Source organism: Dermochelys coriacea, chromosome 4, assembly GCF_009764565.3.
Source record: "Dermochelys coriacea isolate rDerCor1 chromosome 4, rDerCor1.pri.v4, whole genome shotgun sequence".
NCBI lineage: Eukaryota > Metazoa > Chordata > Testudines > Dermochelyidae > Dermochelys > Dermochelys coriacea.
In genome coordinates this window covers 85,176,792-85,193,911 of record NC_050071.1, presented here as the reverse complement: position 1 = coordinate 85,193,911, position 17,120 = coordinate 85,176,792, and the positions used below count along the sequence as shown (strand labels likewise).

Here is a 17,120-nt window from a genome sequence, read left to right as displayed (position 1 = left end):
GCATAGCCAGAAATGTGCTGAAGTCACACAAAGGCTCTGCAGGAGCCCTTGGCTCATTCCCCAAGTAACTTGGAAAGTGTAAAGGGGTTAAAGGAGGCTTGCTGCACCCTTTGTAACACATGCAGGGTGTGAACTACAGTGCTCTAGGAGAGCCTTTGACTCCATCCTAGAGGAGTATATAAAGTGCAAAGGGATTAGCAGGGACTGCTGAGCTTTTTGTAATGCTCTGAGGAGGAAGTCTTGTCAACAGGATCCAATTGTTCCATCAAAGAGCCCTCCTGTGAGGTCTGTGCAACTCATTAATGGGCTAGGCTAAAGAGAAAGGATGGGCTTGTGGTTAAGTCACTGGACTAGATCTCAGGAGATCTGTGTTAACTTCCCAGCTCTGTCACTGGTTTCCTTTGGGTAACTCTATTAATTTCTTTTGCATGAGATCCCCATCTTTAAAATGGAATAAGAAATACTTCCTTTCTCCCACCCTTTGTGTGTCATGTTGATTTAGATTGTAAAGTCTTCAGGTCACCGACTGTCTCTAACTGTGTATATGTACAGCACCTAGTACAATGGGGCCCCGATAATTAGTTGGTGCTGCTGCAAAGCAAAAAAAAAAAGAATAATAATCAAAACAGAGATAAGAAACATCCACCACAAAACTGACAGTTTAATGGGAACATACTGCCCCATCACACCAGCCATTTCCATAGTACCCAGGCCTGATGCTGTGTAGAACTATTCCTGGCACTCTGATACCATTACCTTGAGAAACAAAGCTATACATATACACAAGAGTTATTTATAAAACCAATAGACCCTTCAAGTGCTATAATGACAGATGGAAAAAGAAAATCGGCAACGGGTTGTATTCAGTGTTCCTGGAATTCAAAAGGGAGCAAATGGGCAATGCTGGATGTACACTGCACAACACATGCCACACCTCAGCTGTTGATTAGTATGAGCCTTCAATCAGGGTGAGTGTGGTATCAGGGGTGATGCTAGGATTTATAATCCTTCCAGGCATCAGTGCCAGCTAATTCAGGAGCAGGCTGCAGGCATGAGACTTGGCCCAGGAAAGGGAGCTCATTCAAAGAGCCTCCAATCAAATATCACCTACTACAGGACAGGTCAGAAATCACCTACCACAGGACAGGCCAAACAAGGAAAAGAACAGAACACCACTGGCCATCACGTGCAGCCCCCAGCTAAAACCTCTCCAGCACATTATCAAAATCTACAACCTATCTTGGAAAATGATCCCTCACTCTCCCAGACCTTGGGAGGCAGGCCAGTCCTCACTTACAGACAGCCCCCCAACCTGAAGCAAATACTCACCAGCAACTACACACCACACCATAGAAACACTAACCCAGGAACCAATCCCTGTAGCAAACCTCTTTGAATACTCTGTCCCCATATCTACTCTGGTGACATCATCAGAGGCCCCAACCACATCAGCCACACCATCAGAGGCTCATTCACATGATGCACATCTACTAATGTTATACATGGCATCATGTACCAGCAATGGCCCTCTGCCATGTACATTGGCCAAACCGGACAGTCCCTATGTAAAAGAATAAATGGACACAAATCAGACATTAGGAATGGTAACATACAAAAGCCAGTAGAAGAACACTTCAGTCTTCCTGGACATTCTATAACAGATTTGAAAGTAGCTATACTTGAACAAAAAAAACTTCAGAAACAGACTTCAAAGAGAAACAGCAAAACTGAAATTCATTTGCAAATTTAACACCATTAATTTGGGCTTGAATGGGTACTGGGAGTGGCTGGCTCATTACAAAAGCAGCTTTGCCTCTCCTGGAATTACACCTCCTCATCTATTATTGGGAATGGACCACATCCACCTTCATCGAATTGGCCCTGTCAACACTGGTTCTCCACTTGTGAGGTAAATCTCTTTTCTTCATGTTCATAGATTCATAGTTACTAAGGTCAGAAGGGACCATTTTGATCATCTAGTCCGACCTCCTGCACAACGCAGGCCACAGAATCTCACTCACCTACTCCTGCGATAAACCTCTCACCTATGCCTGAGCTACTGAAGTCTTCAAATCGTGGTTTAAAGACTTCAAGGAGCAGACAATCCTCCAGCAAGTGACCCCGTGCCCCATGCTACAGAGGAAGGCGAAAAACCTCCAGGGCCTCTTCCAATCTGCCCTGGAGGAAAATTCCTTCCTGACCCCAAATATGGCAATCAGCTTAACCCTGGGCATATGGGCAAGATTCACCAGCCAGATACCTAGGAAAAAAATTCTCTGTAGTAACTCGTATCCCACCCCATCTAACATCCCATCACAGGCCATTGGGCCAATTTAGCATGAATATTTAAAGATCACTTAATTACCAAAATCATGTTATCCCATCATACCATCTCCTCCATAAACTTATCGAGTTGAATCTTAAAGCCAGATAGATCTTTTGCCCCCACTGCTTCCCTTGGAAGGCTATTCCAAAACTTCACTCCTCTGATGGTTAGAAACCTTCATCTAATTTCAAGTCTAAACTTCCCAATGACCAGTTTATATCCATTTGTTTTTGTGTCCACATTGGTATTGAGCTTAAATAATTCCTCTCCCTCTCCTGTATTTATCCCTCTGATATATTTATAGAGAGCAATCATATCTCCCCTCAACCTTCTTTTAGTTAGGCTAAACAAGCCAAGCTCCTTAAGTTTCCTTTCATAAGACAAGTTTTCCATTCTTTGGATCATCCTAATAGCCCTTCTCTGTACCTGCTCCAGTTTGATTTCATCCTTTTTAAGCATGGGAGACCAGAACTGCACACAGTATTTTTATGTCTGCATCTGTAATTTTCACTCTATGCATCTGAAGAAGTGGGTTTTTTACCCATGAAAGCTTATGCTCAAATAAATCTGTTAGTCTTTAAGGTGCCACTGGACTCCTTGTTCAAATCAAATATGTCTAAGAAGAATTTGTTGGCAGCAAGGTATCATGTTTTCTTTACAGTTTGTTAAACCTTTTGAAAGGCTTCCCTTCTCTGTGCTTGTGCTTGTGCTACTCCTCCAGGGCAAGTTGAGGTAGGTAGTCAGAACTGACTGAATGGTGCTGAATTGATGGAAGCTGCTCTAGAGGAATGCACATATTTTGCCAAGTAAAATTTAGTTTTCAAGCTAAAGCATGATTGCCTTTAAGAAACTCTCCAAGGAAGTCATGTCATGGCTTTTCACTCTATCAATGGGAGCGCCACATGTCTAAGAGATTCAAAGCTCCCACTTGAAACAAGCTCTGATGAGCCAGAATCAGGATGTGCAGGATGTAAAATATGTACTTTATGAACAAATGAGATAGTCATCCCATGTTCAAAGGAACTTGAAATAAACCAAGCCAGTTCAGACAATCCAAAACTATTCAGGACTTTTGATCAGCATTCAATGACATATTCCTTTAATTAATAAATGTAATAACAACAATGTAATGCAGTGCTGTTTCCTGGTTTGCTCTGAAATCAGGTGAGCATGGGTTACAAATTAAACTGGATAAATGTTGGAAAACATATTTTTATTCAACAACATGTGTGACCTGTAACTCATATTTGACTTGCATAGTCTTATGTGAAACCAGACTAAACTTAAGAAACAAACTGAATTCTTCAGTAGCTGCTGGTTTTGCTTGCCTCTCCTTGCCAACTTTTTGTACAATGACGATTCTTCAATTTACCCTCTGGTATTATGTACCTTTTACACTGAATGCATACACAGTTTGCCCTTTCAGGCACTTTAATTTCATTTCATTTAACCTTTGAAATATTGACATTGTTTCTTTTCTTTATAATTTTATGACTTTGAATCCAGAGATAGCAAGAAATAAAATGCCAGTATTCCCCTCTAAATTAAAAAATCAAAGTAAATCTTAAATGAAAAAAGAATATGAATTGTTAGGCTGACTGAATCTGCCCTATTTAGATGTGAGATACCATTCTGAAAACAATCTGCTATAGGTTGGCCATATTTATATTCATTGGTTTTGTTTGTTTGTCTGTTTGTTCAAGAAAAAGTATGTTTGCTGATAGACATTCTTCCAAAAAAATTGCATTACAAAGAAGAAACATTGTGTTTTAGCTAAAAAATGCTAAAATCAAAATATCAACCCATGTTAATTTGTATAAAATGCAAACACAGTCAACTCACTAAGAAGGGATTTTTGGAATCCATGAAATCTATTGTAATTATTGTACCAGGGACATTTCCCAGAAATGTATATAACGTACATTATTTTATTTGTAAGAATCAGGCATGGTTTCAAAACATTCCATTCAGAATGTGATATAAAAATATTCAGTTTTGCATGGAAGTTATCTGTTTAGTTGGAGACCCCTTGTTCTAAGAGGCAAACTCACTTATCTACCTGAAAAAGTCAATACACAATATAGACAATGGGTTGTAAATCTAGTTTCAGGCCCCAGTCTTACACAGATTTACATATATGTTTACTTTGTCTACTGTGAGTATCCCCTTGTCTTCAGTGGGACTTTCATAGTGCATAAAGTTGAGCACATGCATAAGTTTTAACAGGATCCAGGTCTTAGCAAGTAATCACAAACTATATGGCTGGAACTGGTCTAATCTTATAAAACTCCAAACAAGATTTATCTTTCTTTTTTAATTCTGATGCTAAAATAGTGGCTATGATTATGGCACCTCAGTTAGAGAAAGTAATTAATATAATAGTGGATAAAGATCAGACTTTATCTCTGGGAGAAATTGAGCTGATAGCCAGAGGTGGGTATTATATGTTATCTGTGCAGCTCAGGCAGATAAGGTTGACATCTTAATTTTTTTTTCCTTTGGATGCTGAGAAGGCAAAAGACCAGATCATCAGTTGGGTATGTGACAGAGTGGGAGTAGCCTAGGGCTGGCTCACCACTCTGTACATTTTGTGAGCAGCCCCCACATTGGCCAAATTTGGAAATAATTGATAAGAACTGGGTGATTAACCAGTTAATGAATGAATTCAGCTTGTTAGCTGGGGACAGTTATATGGGAGATAGAAAGGGCTTGAGGGAAGACTAAAGAAGCCTGGGGTCTCAGAGAGGTGAGACTGCCCTTGCCTATGGGGTATGTTAAAGCTTAGGAAGAACATCATGGTGATGGGACATGAAGCTGTATAAGGCATAGTAAGTATGCTGGTGAATTTATGTAAGAGTTCTGCTTATAAAGTGTGAGTGCTGCTTATAAAGAAAAATCCAGTATGAGGGAACATACCCTGTAAACAAGGTATTTTATTTTCAGTTCTCAGTTTTCACTGGATAAATAATATGTGTATGTTTGTAAGCATCTGTGTGTTAAAATTTTGGAAAATAGATTGATTCCTGGAAACAGTCACTTATTGGATTATTTAATTTTTCAAGGTGGTTCTTGGCAGGATTTACCTATTTTGCCCTATTGATTACACTGCAGCGCAGGTGATGGAAACAGTCAAGTCTCTGGATTTCAGTGGTATTCAGTTTTCCAGTATTAAAAGCAAAACTGTACCACACACAGACAAATCATACTTTGTTTAGCTTACCAGCAACAATATCTTCAGTTGCTGATTCTTAATTTTCTTGTATGGTCTGAGAAGTGTAGTGAAGCATCAGGTTATGATGTTATCTTGATAAAATACAAGTTCTTCTGGTGCTCTAAAGTAACGTGACTAAATTTTTGATGGCTCATACTAGATTGAAGTGCTGACCCATTCACAGCAACAAGTCATTGAGCGGAGACTATCAGTGGTAAGTAGCTCTATTTCCCCACCATTGAAGAGTAGGCTGTGCGTGACTGGGTGGGGTGTGCATAGCGTGAACCGGGAAAGTGCTGATTCTGCACATTCTGTTAGTGGATTCTTCCACTGGATTTTCTATAAAACCAGGCTACAACACAAGCCCTAGTTCTGCAATGAGAACCACGTGGGCATAGGGATTTCCTCATGTGGATCCCATTGCAAGATAGGACCCTAAAGCTGCTCTCCCCCTGGCCAGACCCCTGAAAGAGAGTAGCCAGGGTGGCCTTAGGGAAAATGGCACCTTGAATAAACTTGTATTTTGGCATCCTTGGCCCCCGCTGCCTCTCCAAGCTTCTTTCTATGGTCATGCACCCCAAGCCCTCCCCACTCCTTGCTCTTGACCAGGGTGCCCTGGGTGGTCACCCATATTACCCACCCATAAGGCCCTGAGGGCAGGTTAGATCCACCACCTGCCATAACCCAATCCATGCAGTAGGTCACACTAATGCAGTGAGGTGCGATTTTTTTACCTCCCTATGCCAGCTGAAGTAAATCTAGTCACTTGCCCTAAAATGGTTGGTGGATGTTACATTTACATTCACTTTCCCTGATTTCTTGGCTAGATTTTTGAAAGGAAGCTATATACCAGAGCGGCCTTCTGGCTTGGCACAGCAAATACTATTAGAAGGAATTGATTACAGAGTGGCTTTTATCTTTTATATTTACTTCTAATCTAGTCCCTCATTATGTGTTTAGCCAATGAACTGCCACAATATTCACTTTTCTTTTTCCTAGGGAAAGAACATGGCAGGATCAGATTGAAAATATTGCAGGAAGTCTGATTAGATGGTGGTGATGGTCCTTATTGTTGTGTACTTATTAAACTGTTCTGCTCAGATCCCATCTTGCCACTCTTACAACCTTGACAATAGTATTATTAATTAGTTATAATGTGACAGTGTATAGATGCTCTCAGTCTTCCTAGATGTCTTCACATTTTAACTGCACACAAAAAGACCCAAGCAAGACCCGATACAAAGTGAGGAAAAAGGGATACAACATACAAGCAAATAATGTTGTTACTTCCATGTATTTTAAGCGTAAGGTAAAGAAATGTGGTATGGATATTGATTCATTTGTTCTATGTATTGCAATAGAAATGGGTCTTACAGAGGGATGTGGATGAGAAGAGGACAGTGTCTTGATGAAAGGGAGAGCAGATCAGTCTTGGGAGGTGGGGTGAAAGAATGTGGAGATGGTTGTGAGACAACTAAACAGATGGGACCAATGAGCCTGGCATCAATGGCAGAGCATAAGGAGTGGGGAGTAAGATATGATGAAACAAGTTAGACTAAGTCAGGGAAGGCAGAATTATGCAGGTTGTTGAATGTAAGAACATTAAGTTTTTAAGCTTGAATTGGTGGCAAAAGAGAAGGGAGGAAAGCAACAGAGGAATTGAAAGGGTGAGGGTGACATGAGAAGTTGCAAAAAGAAAAGGAGTACTTGTGGCACCTTAGAGACTAACAAATTTATTAGAGCATAAGCTTTCGTGAGCTACAGCTCACTTCATCGGATGCATTTGGTGGAAAAAAATCCGAAGTTGCAGTTTGTGTGGACTGGAGAAAGAACGAATGTGGATGAAAGGATTTGGGAAGTTGTTGAGGGAACAGTCAACATGGGCCTCCAAAGCTACAAAGCCTGGGGAATCTATTGGAGGCTCTGCTCCCAACCCAGTGGATTTTGGAGCCTTCACAAAAAGAACCTGCCCCTTTGCATTAACTTCTGCTGGCATATTTTCAGGATCTGGAGGGAGCACAGTGTGGAGTATAGCTGAGGGGGAATTTTTAGGCTGAGTTGTAAGTTCCTCAAAAATGCAGTTTCAGGGCAATCAAAATTATTTATTTCAACAAAAAACTGGGGAAAAATTAGAAAAAACTGAAAAATTAATTCTCAAATCTGATTGCACTATTTCTGTTATGCTGAAAATGACATACTTCCTCTTGACTAATGAACTCCCAGTCCTACTGGGCTGATGCAAAATTTCTCTTGGAGGCTCTGAGACAATGGGAATAGGGCCTTTGAAAATTATTGTAAGCATAGGATGACTAAATCATGAGGAATCACAGCACCATCACAGAGGTGGGGAAGTTAAAATGACTGGGCAGAGACAATGTGTTATCACTTATTTGATTATGGCAACTTCATGTCCATTTAACATATACTGCCCAGTTTTACGTTTAATTTTGTTTATTCAGCTGTGTATTTTTGTCTGATGAACTCTGAAAGAGGTGCATATCTCAAAATAATGTAGTTTTTGAACGTTATTTGGTTTAGAGGTGGCTGTACTCAAGAAGCCCTCAGGGATGATTTATTAGACCTTTAATCATACCCTAAATGTTTGAAGGCTTTTAAAAATGGGAACATATATTTGATGTAGCCTTTGAGACTGAAGCTTTGGAAAAATATTTGGTTTATAAAAACAGAATTGCCTAATGAAATGTTCATGGCATTTACTTTGCTCAAACCTGTCAGAATTACATGGTTTTTCTAAGCAGATATATGGTAATTAGCAGTGAAACTGCCAGCTAAACAGGTTTAATAATTCATCTATTGTGGTTTTAGTACATCTAAACATAGCTTACTATGTGCAGCAAGGTGAGAGTTTCTCTATATTATAGAGATTAGAGGGAGGGACTTTTAACCATTTTAGCAGTCACTTCATTGAGCAGTCTAGCCCCTAAAAGAGGTTCCAAGGAAATATGAAGTCTGTATTAAAATTACATGGATATTATTTAAAATTGTATTGACAAAATATTCTAGTGTACATGTGATGGGGTCCCCAGGGTGCAACCTGGTCTGTGGAACCACTGAGCCCTCCAAACCCACCAACCTGGGCTGCCTCTCACATTGTGATGCTGTCACAAGGTATAAGCCTCTGAGGTCCGGTCTACACTAGGGGTGGGGGATGGATCTAAGTTACGCAACTTCAGCTACGTGAATAATGTAGATAAGTCGACGTACTTAGATCTACTTACCGTGGTGTCTTCACTGCAGTAAACTGATGGATGACATTCTCCCATCGACTCCGCCTGCGCCTTTCGCAGTGGAGTACTGGGGTCAATGGGAGAGTGCTCGGCAGTCTATTTATCACAACTAGACTAGACACAATAAATCGACCTCCGCTGGATCGATTGCTGCCTGTCTATCCAGCAGGTAATGTAGACAAGCCCCGAGAGGCACTGTACTTACACAGACATCAGCATGCAGGGACACACGCAACTGAGTTACACAAATGATCTTCTAGCTACTCATGAAATCATCAATAGGGAGCCTTCAGCCAATTCCCCCCAGCTCCCCAGTCTTACACCCAAACACTTCAACCACAACACACTCTCTTTTACGTAAAATTATAAAACAGATTATAAATGATAAGTAGCAGACATAGAGATCAAAGTTAAGTTAAGAAATAACAATAGAAACAGTCTAAATTTTAACATTAACAGACTAAGCAAGATTTGAATTAAGGAGTGTCTGACCTGAACAAATGGTATAATCAGCTTACAGTTCTTCAGTACACAGACTGGACCCTTTTCCAGCCTGGGACCAATCTCCCTAGTGCCAAGTCTTTTTTCCTTCTGGATGATTTCCCAGGTGTTGGGAGAAGGGGAGAGGCCAAGTGGTGATGTCATTGTCTCTTTTTATACCTTCTTCCAGCTTCTACAAAGATCCTTGCTGGACCATGGGGATCAGCCAGTCCCCATTGGTCAAGCAGTCTCCATTCCATACATGCCTTCTCTAAGGAGCCTCTGGGATAGTAGATTGTTTTCTTGATGGGCCACTAACACTGTCTGCTGGCCACATATTTTCATCATTTGCCCAGGGAACTCATCTAAAAATCTTTCATAAGGTCCATATTTTCAAAAGTGGACATTTAGGTCCCAATCCTGCAAGCTGCTCTGCATTGATGGACACCTCTGATCATAGAGGCCACTGTGCAGAATTAGGCCCTAAATGACAGTCTTTTGCAAAAGCACCCATTAGGTATATAGAACCTACATTTTATGCAAGCAAATTGGTATCTGCACACAGAGAAAATAAGCAGTTTCAAAAAGACATTTTCTGTGGAAAATTCTGTAGTTGAGACCACCATATTATATGACACAATTTCTTAGGGATTGGCACTACAGCTTTCTGAAAAATTAGAAATATTTGCAAAAAAATGTGCCTGTATATGAATGTTCTAATGTCTACATTAAACCAATGCTCATATGTACTTATGATCTTTTGGCCACATATCTCTATGGGAATTCCAGTGACTTTTTATGTATTGAAGGTCTTATCTTGAGAATTTACAGCAGCTAAGTGTGAACCTTGCTTCCCCACTACCCCACCCCCACCCATGATATTAGAGTGAGGGTATCCTAAAGGAGATACTAGAATAACCCCTGCAACAACCATTTTCCATCTATCTAATTTCTTCTGCTATATGACCTTCACATTGTAACACACCCAGAGAGGACAGCATTTAGAAAAATGCCTCTCATAGAGCATAAGCTTGTATAATCTATTTTAGACAATAGGATCAGACTAACCAAGTGGAAGATGGAGGGGAAAATCCTTTGTTTTTAAAAAAAATCCTCAAGTTAGAGAGCATATAAAAGCATGAAGTCAACCTCCTTTAGAAAGGATGAAGGATTCATTAAATCATTTTAAAAAATCTCCTATTCACCTCAGTGCTCGGCTTCGTCTCCCCCACCCCTTCACACACAGAGTTGAAGAGCCACTTTAAAGTAGACTGAGTTAGACACTGGGTTTAACACAGAATCAAGTCCACTTTATTATCTTCCACAGCAGGCCTGTATCATTTCAGATTTAGTCACCTTGGGTATCCTTCAATGAGTGTTCCAAGCCTTTCTATGTAGTAGGGCAAAAGGGGCATGAGCCTTTTCCATCTTGAGATGTGACAGCAGGGAGTCGCAAGTAGCTATGCTGTTCCTCAGAGCAAAGGCTATAGGGCAGAAATCAGTAAAGCTGCACACAGTTCTAACAGCACACAGACTGCTATTGTAGGCAGTTTAAATCCTTTCCTTAGTGACAACCTGACTCTACAACATAGAGAAGATAAGCCAGGGAGGCTGTACAGAGTCTTCTTCATTTGACCTCATTATTCTGTGTTCATGTGGAAAACATGGCAAAAGAGAAGCTGCCTATACACCCAATCCAGAAGGTATGCAGTCGACCGAGGTGTGCAGCCAGGAGAATGTGCTATGGCCATGGAAAGGCAGAGGAGAAAAAAGTAATCAACAATAGCAGCACGGTTAGCAAGCAAGCATGCTGACAGCAGAAACAAATGTGTTACTATGCAAGTGATGTGGTGATGATGGTAGAACCTGCTTGTAGGTAAGAAATCGTATAACTGTCCACAGCTGACAGAGGATAACTAAGCCAGTGCATTATGGACACAGGTATATTCACAATAGTTGTACAGTCTAGTTTATTTCCAATAGAAGACAAGCTCGAGTACAGAAGGTCTCTGGATAGGAAATCCAATATCCATAGCAGGAGAGCATCATTGTTTGCTAGGCCTGCTGAGGACCTCTGAACATGACTATGGCTCTAGGCCAAAGCCAATTTCAGCCTAAGTTATCCGACCTCTGGGAGCTGCTGGCAGTTGCCCATTCATTTTTTGATATGCTGGCACCTGCTGGGCCGTCTGTTCTCAGTGTGTTGTATTCCCGCAGCACCTACTTTTTCCTTTGTTGATGGCAGCATTGCATTAGCATCCACACATGTTCATCTGGTGCATGACTTTTAGAAGTGATGAACAAAGCTGGATGAATAATGTTCTGTTTTTGTCTAACTGGCATTTCTGAAAATCGGGGGCGGGGGATGCAGAATGGTTTGGATTAAACCAAAATGATTTTTTTAAAAAAATTTCAGTTAATCCAAAAGTCTAGTTTGACCAGAAACAAATCTTTGGTAAATGTTTTGTTCCACTTGAATCAAACACATTTTTTGTTTTTGGATCATTTCACATTTTTAAATCTATTTAAAAAAAATTTTAAATGAACTGTAATTTTGAATGGCAAAATGTTTTTATTTTTCAATTTTCAAAATGAAAATTTGACGTTGTCCAGAATTTAGTTTAATGTATGGTTTTTGTAACAAACATTTTTGCAAAATTGACACAATCACTATATATCCAGATGTTGTCAAATATGCATCTTTTGACTAAAATAAGTGTCTGATTAAAAAGTTCACCCAGCTTTAGTGCTGAGCATTGGCAACCCCCTGCCTTCAAGTGAAATTATGGGTCCTCTGCATTTCTGAAAAATTAGATCTTAACCTTTGCTGTACACTTGAATGCAGGCTGCATTTACACAATCCTTGTGCTATGTATATTTCTTCAGGGAGAAAACAATGCACCCAGCACCTAAAGCAGTGACTACCTCATTTTGCATAAGTCTGAACCATAAACTTAAGCCAGTACTGCATGCCAAGACCGTGTTCCCACAGACTGACAGCATTCTGCTTGTGGTGATGGGGTGCATAATAGTTCTCTTTTCTTTAAGTTACTTCTTCTGGGATGGATGTGACTAATATGCTCCCTTTTTACCTGATAGAGGGCATCAACAAGGGCTCCAAAATTCCCATATCAGTGAGAGAAACTGTCATTTTGTAGCTCAATTTATTTAGCCTAACAAAGAAGGGTAAGGGGTGCCTTGATTAGCCTATAGTATTAAAAGGGGAACAAATTAATAATAGACTCTTCAGTCTAGCAGACAAAAGTCTAACATGATCCAATGGAAGGAAGTGGAAGCTAGACAAATTCAGAGTCTAAATAAGGTGTAATTTTTTAACAATGAGAGTAAGTAACACATGGAACAACTTATCAAAGGTATTGGAGTCTCCATCTCTGGCAATTTTTAAAATCAAGGTTGATATTTTTCTAAAAGAAAATCTAGGAATTATTTTGGGGAAGTTCTATGGCCTGTTATACAGGAGGTCAGACTAGAGCAATGGTCCCTTCTGGCTTTGGAATCTATATCTATATATGACATCCATGACAAAATGTATAGAGAGAGATTCCAAAGCCAGAAGGGACCATTGCTCCAGTCTGACCTCCTGTATAACTCAAGGTAATTTATGCTGTATTTAGACACTGAATTTTATATAAAATGAAGCGTGGCAGAAATACAAGGTAATTTTTTAAAAAGTGTTCATCCATAATAGGAACTACATATTTCATCCAAGTTAGGATGAAGTTATTTTATTAGACATCTATGGCAAAATAACATGAATATCAGCTAGCAATTAGTAAGGCACAAATCTTTATTGATGAAGGAGGATTTTTTCTTATTGATGAATGGATTATATACATATTTAAATTCAACCTTTTTAGCAGGAACTGTACCAAGGTTCCTAAAATAGCTTCATCCTAGCTTGGATTAAATATATAGTTCCTATTATGGATGAACACTTAAAAAAATGTTACTACCTTGGGCACGTTATTCTGTGTTTAGCTATGTAAAGTATTGTATCCAGCTGCACTCACCAGATATTTTTTAGGCATTTGAGTGCTTGCAAAAATTTGGTACTTTTTTTTAAGGCTTTTATTTTCTCCAATTGAAAATACTGTATTTCTGCCACACTTCACTCTTATAGCATAATTAAATTATTCAGGCATCAAGACTCCTAGCTTTAGAATGACATCAGTATGAACAGCTAGCATAATCTACATTTCAACCACAACAGACTTCTGGCCAAAACACAGGTTGTAACATTTAATGTTCCAGAGCAAGCTCTTGTGAGGTGCTGAGGGTCGACCCCCAGTGAAACCACGTCAATGGTCAAGGGATGTTCTGTACCTCACTTAACAGGCAATGCTTAAGTCCTCATGAGAGGAAGCCCTAGAAAAATTATTATCCCAATGGCTTGCCACACAACAGTCTACTGTTTCCAGTCACAATGTAACAGAACATATCAGCAATTGAGGTGAAAAATACTTTGCATCTGATATTCACCAAATGGAATAGGTTTGCAAAATTTATTACAACAGATAGAAATGGGCCATCTGATTGCATGGCTTCCAAGATGCAAATGTCTCAGCCCACTTCCTAATGCACAGAAACCACCATAATAGAAATTAATTGGCACTTTTGCTGGCAGTTTTGGGAATAGAGGACAAGGCCTAAATAGAAATGGAGTTTGAACTGCCCTCACAAAGGGCAAATTTGGTGAGATGCAGTTCAGGAGAAGTTTGCATCACCACTGCTCTTGTTGTACCTATAATCTATGGAGATGGAAGGGACTTTAATTTGTAGATATGTGTGACCCTACAAGCATCCTAATGCCAGAATGCAAGGGGCTCTATCTAGAAGTGAGATCCAGCATGATAATTAACAGCAAGTGTCAGCTGGCCTGTTGTCAAATCTGCATCTAAAAGATGTCAGGTGAGGTATCGCATATAAACTGGTAACATGGCTGTCTTGAAAATCATTGTAGTGTGATGGGCTGTGTACAAAGTTACAAATGTGCTGGAATTATGTTCTTAAAATGTTTGTCAAGCAATGCATAAGCCCAGACTGCCTTAGACAAAGGTATGTGTATTTGCTTCTTAGATCAGCCTGGTCATCAGGCAGAGACAATGAAGGTACATTTACATATAATGTAAACAAAACAAACAAGGAGAGGAGAAGACAGCATGGAATCTACACCCCAGCAGGAGATAGCAGCATTATTTGCACTTACTTTTTCAAAGGTTTACTGGACTATAAAGAGGTGGAGAGAAGCCCTGTATTCCACTAGAGGAGACAACGAGACCAAGCACTTTGAGCTCTATGAAGGGTCATAGCTAAAAAGAATCTGGTCAGCTGTACTGCAAGAAAGACTGGTGAGAACTTCTTTGAACAAAGAACCCTAATTTGTTAAACTGAGTTTTAGTCTTAGAAGCGTATTGTTACTTTGTTTGTAACCACTATCCTTATTCCTTATAGACGGTATCTCTCAAACCTGTGTACTTTTGTGAATACACTTTTTTTGTTTTCTATCATAAACCCTCCACAGCAATCAAAGCACTGAGTTAGTCACCCCTTAATAAGCTGCTGTGTATTGTCTCTTTAAAGGAGCAGTAACCTTAATAAGATTTTTTTTTTTTGAGAGGGACTGGACACTTCAGAAAGAAGTTTTCAGGAAGAACTCAGGGCTGGAAGGGTTATTGAGGTCCCCCTGCAAAGAGTAACTGGGCAGTGCAAGTCAGGGTGAGGTTTGTATGCTGGCTGGTGCTAGGAGCCACAGGAGCAAAGCATTCTAGGTACCCAGAGTTGCAAAGCGGATGGTAACTGAACCCATTACAGGCCTGGGTAAGAGCATCACAACATGTCATTCAAGTCCCTTTTCCCAAAGAACAGTCAGACGCGCTCTCTCTCTCTTTTTAAATTCATGGACATAATACAAGGGAGTTATAATTTGACGGTGAAATTACTGGTCTGTGGAACAAAGTCTTATGTAGTTAATTAACTGTTTTTGCTCTAAATCCATTTGCCATTCACAATACTTGTTTGTAAAATGGAATAACGGCCTATCTGTTTTTTTTTCTAGAAAATAAAGTTGGTGACTCCCTTTAGTAGTAGCAATGATGATTTTTCCTTAGTACAATTGTTTAAATTGTTCTTAACAATAAATTGCATCCGAAATAGTTAATTTGGTACTGGCAGACTGACTGTAAATTTAGCATTAACAATGCTAAAACTATACTCATCTCACTAATGTAGTTAAGCAAAATCAAATATGGTTTAAACCTGTATTTTTAACTGTTAAATTTATGGAAATAAGGCAATTTCAAATTCTATATTGTAGTAGCAACCTGTTACATTTCATGTATTGGATTGAGAACAAATAAGCCAATTGTACATCTATTTTTACTCACTGATGGACACAAGAAAATTGTGTTCTTATTCCCTTGTAATAGGGTTTGAAGTGAACCAGAATGAGTTCAATCACTTTCTACAGCATTTTTGTTCATTTAAAATAAAAAAATTATAGTGCTGGCCCTTCTACTTGTGCGGCTACACATCAGAATGTGAACTGTTCTAGTTCTAATTGCTAAGATCATTTTCCTAGCTTGTTGATTTAACCATATCACCCCTTTCTTTGCATTTCTTCCTTCTGTCATCCCATCACATATATGCTACTTTCCTCCATTTTCAGGGCCCTCCTTGGCTTATCCCCATGCTGCCTATCAACTCTTATTGGCTTTGGGAGTAAACATCTCAATAGCAAATCATGTGATGTCAACCTCCATTGCCCCCTTGTTTAATTGGCAAACAAGCACCTTGTACTTTCTCAGAGGCTATCCCTTAAACTTGGAACAAGTCCCTGTTAATATCCCCAAAGCAAGCTCATTGTCATCCTTCAAATCTCTCCTTAGAAATCTCCTTTGTTGTGATGTCCATAACAAACTTCACTATGCTTAGGTAGCTTATATGTTGAATATATATATTGAGAACAAATAAGCCTCCTACACTGACCAATATTGTCTGTTTCCTTTTACTCCCTTGTCTATATCCATCTGTTGTCTCTTGTTTTATACTTAATCCCTGCCCCCGGGGGTTTACATTCTGTCTAGGGCCTAGCACAGTGGGGTCCTGACTCGTGACGGGCTCATATGTGGTATTTTAATGCAAATAATTCAGGAGGAGAAACTGCATATGAACTGTCCATCCCCAGAAGTATGAACTGTCCACATTCATCTCAAGTAGGTGTTAACCTTGAACCCTAATAATTAATTGTAAATAGTTTACTATTTCACTGATGATCACTAGGAGAAATATCTAGCTAATGTGCTTATTCAATGCCAGTGAATATCATCGATGGCAATAGTAAAAAACCTTTTTAGGCAATTGTCTCTAACCCCTGAGACACTATCATAGCTCCCTCAGTATGTCTTCAATTGCTCTGTCTGTTCTAGTTTTAAATGTTCCAATCATCCATATTTCCAATAAATGAGATTGATTATATAATTATCTACATACCTCACCATAGTATCTGAGCTCTTCCAACATTAACAAATGGATTCTATCATTAGGAAGACTTACCTGATTAGTTTGTAGCTAAATTGTTTCTGAACTTGGTCTCTTTATCCCTTCTTATGCCCCTTGCTTTAAGTAAGCCATTAGGGAAGGAAGCGAGGCTAGCATAAGCTACCCCTCATGCCCAGGGAAAGGGAAGTAAGAGAGAAATAGAGGAAGTTGTTCCCATAGCTAGCATAAGCCATTTATAGTTATCCTTCCCATATAACAGGGAACTTAGCTTTTTGTTACCCTAACCCATACTGTGCATCAGGAGCCAGGAAAATAAAGTTAGCCTCTTACCTGCTCT

General features: G+C 39.6%; 1 long non-coding RNA gene across 1 annotated transcript; it reads left to right on the top strand.

The window, feature by feature from the left end:
* Positions 1-5,041: 5,041 nt before the first annotated feature.
* LOC119854293 lies at positions 5,042-15,828 on the top strand. Its single transcript, XR_006280882.1, has 3 exons — positions 5,042-5,154; positions 5,698-5,751; positions 14,363-15,828. It is a non-coding gene; the product is annotated as an uncharacterized LOC119854293 (long non-coding RNA).
* The last annotated feature ends 1,292 nt before the right edge of the window (positions 15,829-17,120 follow it).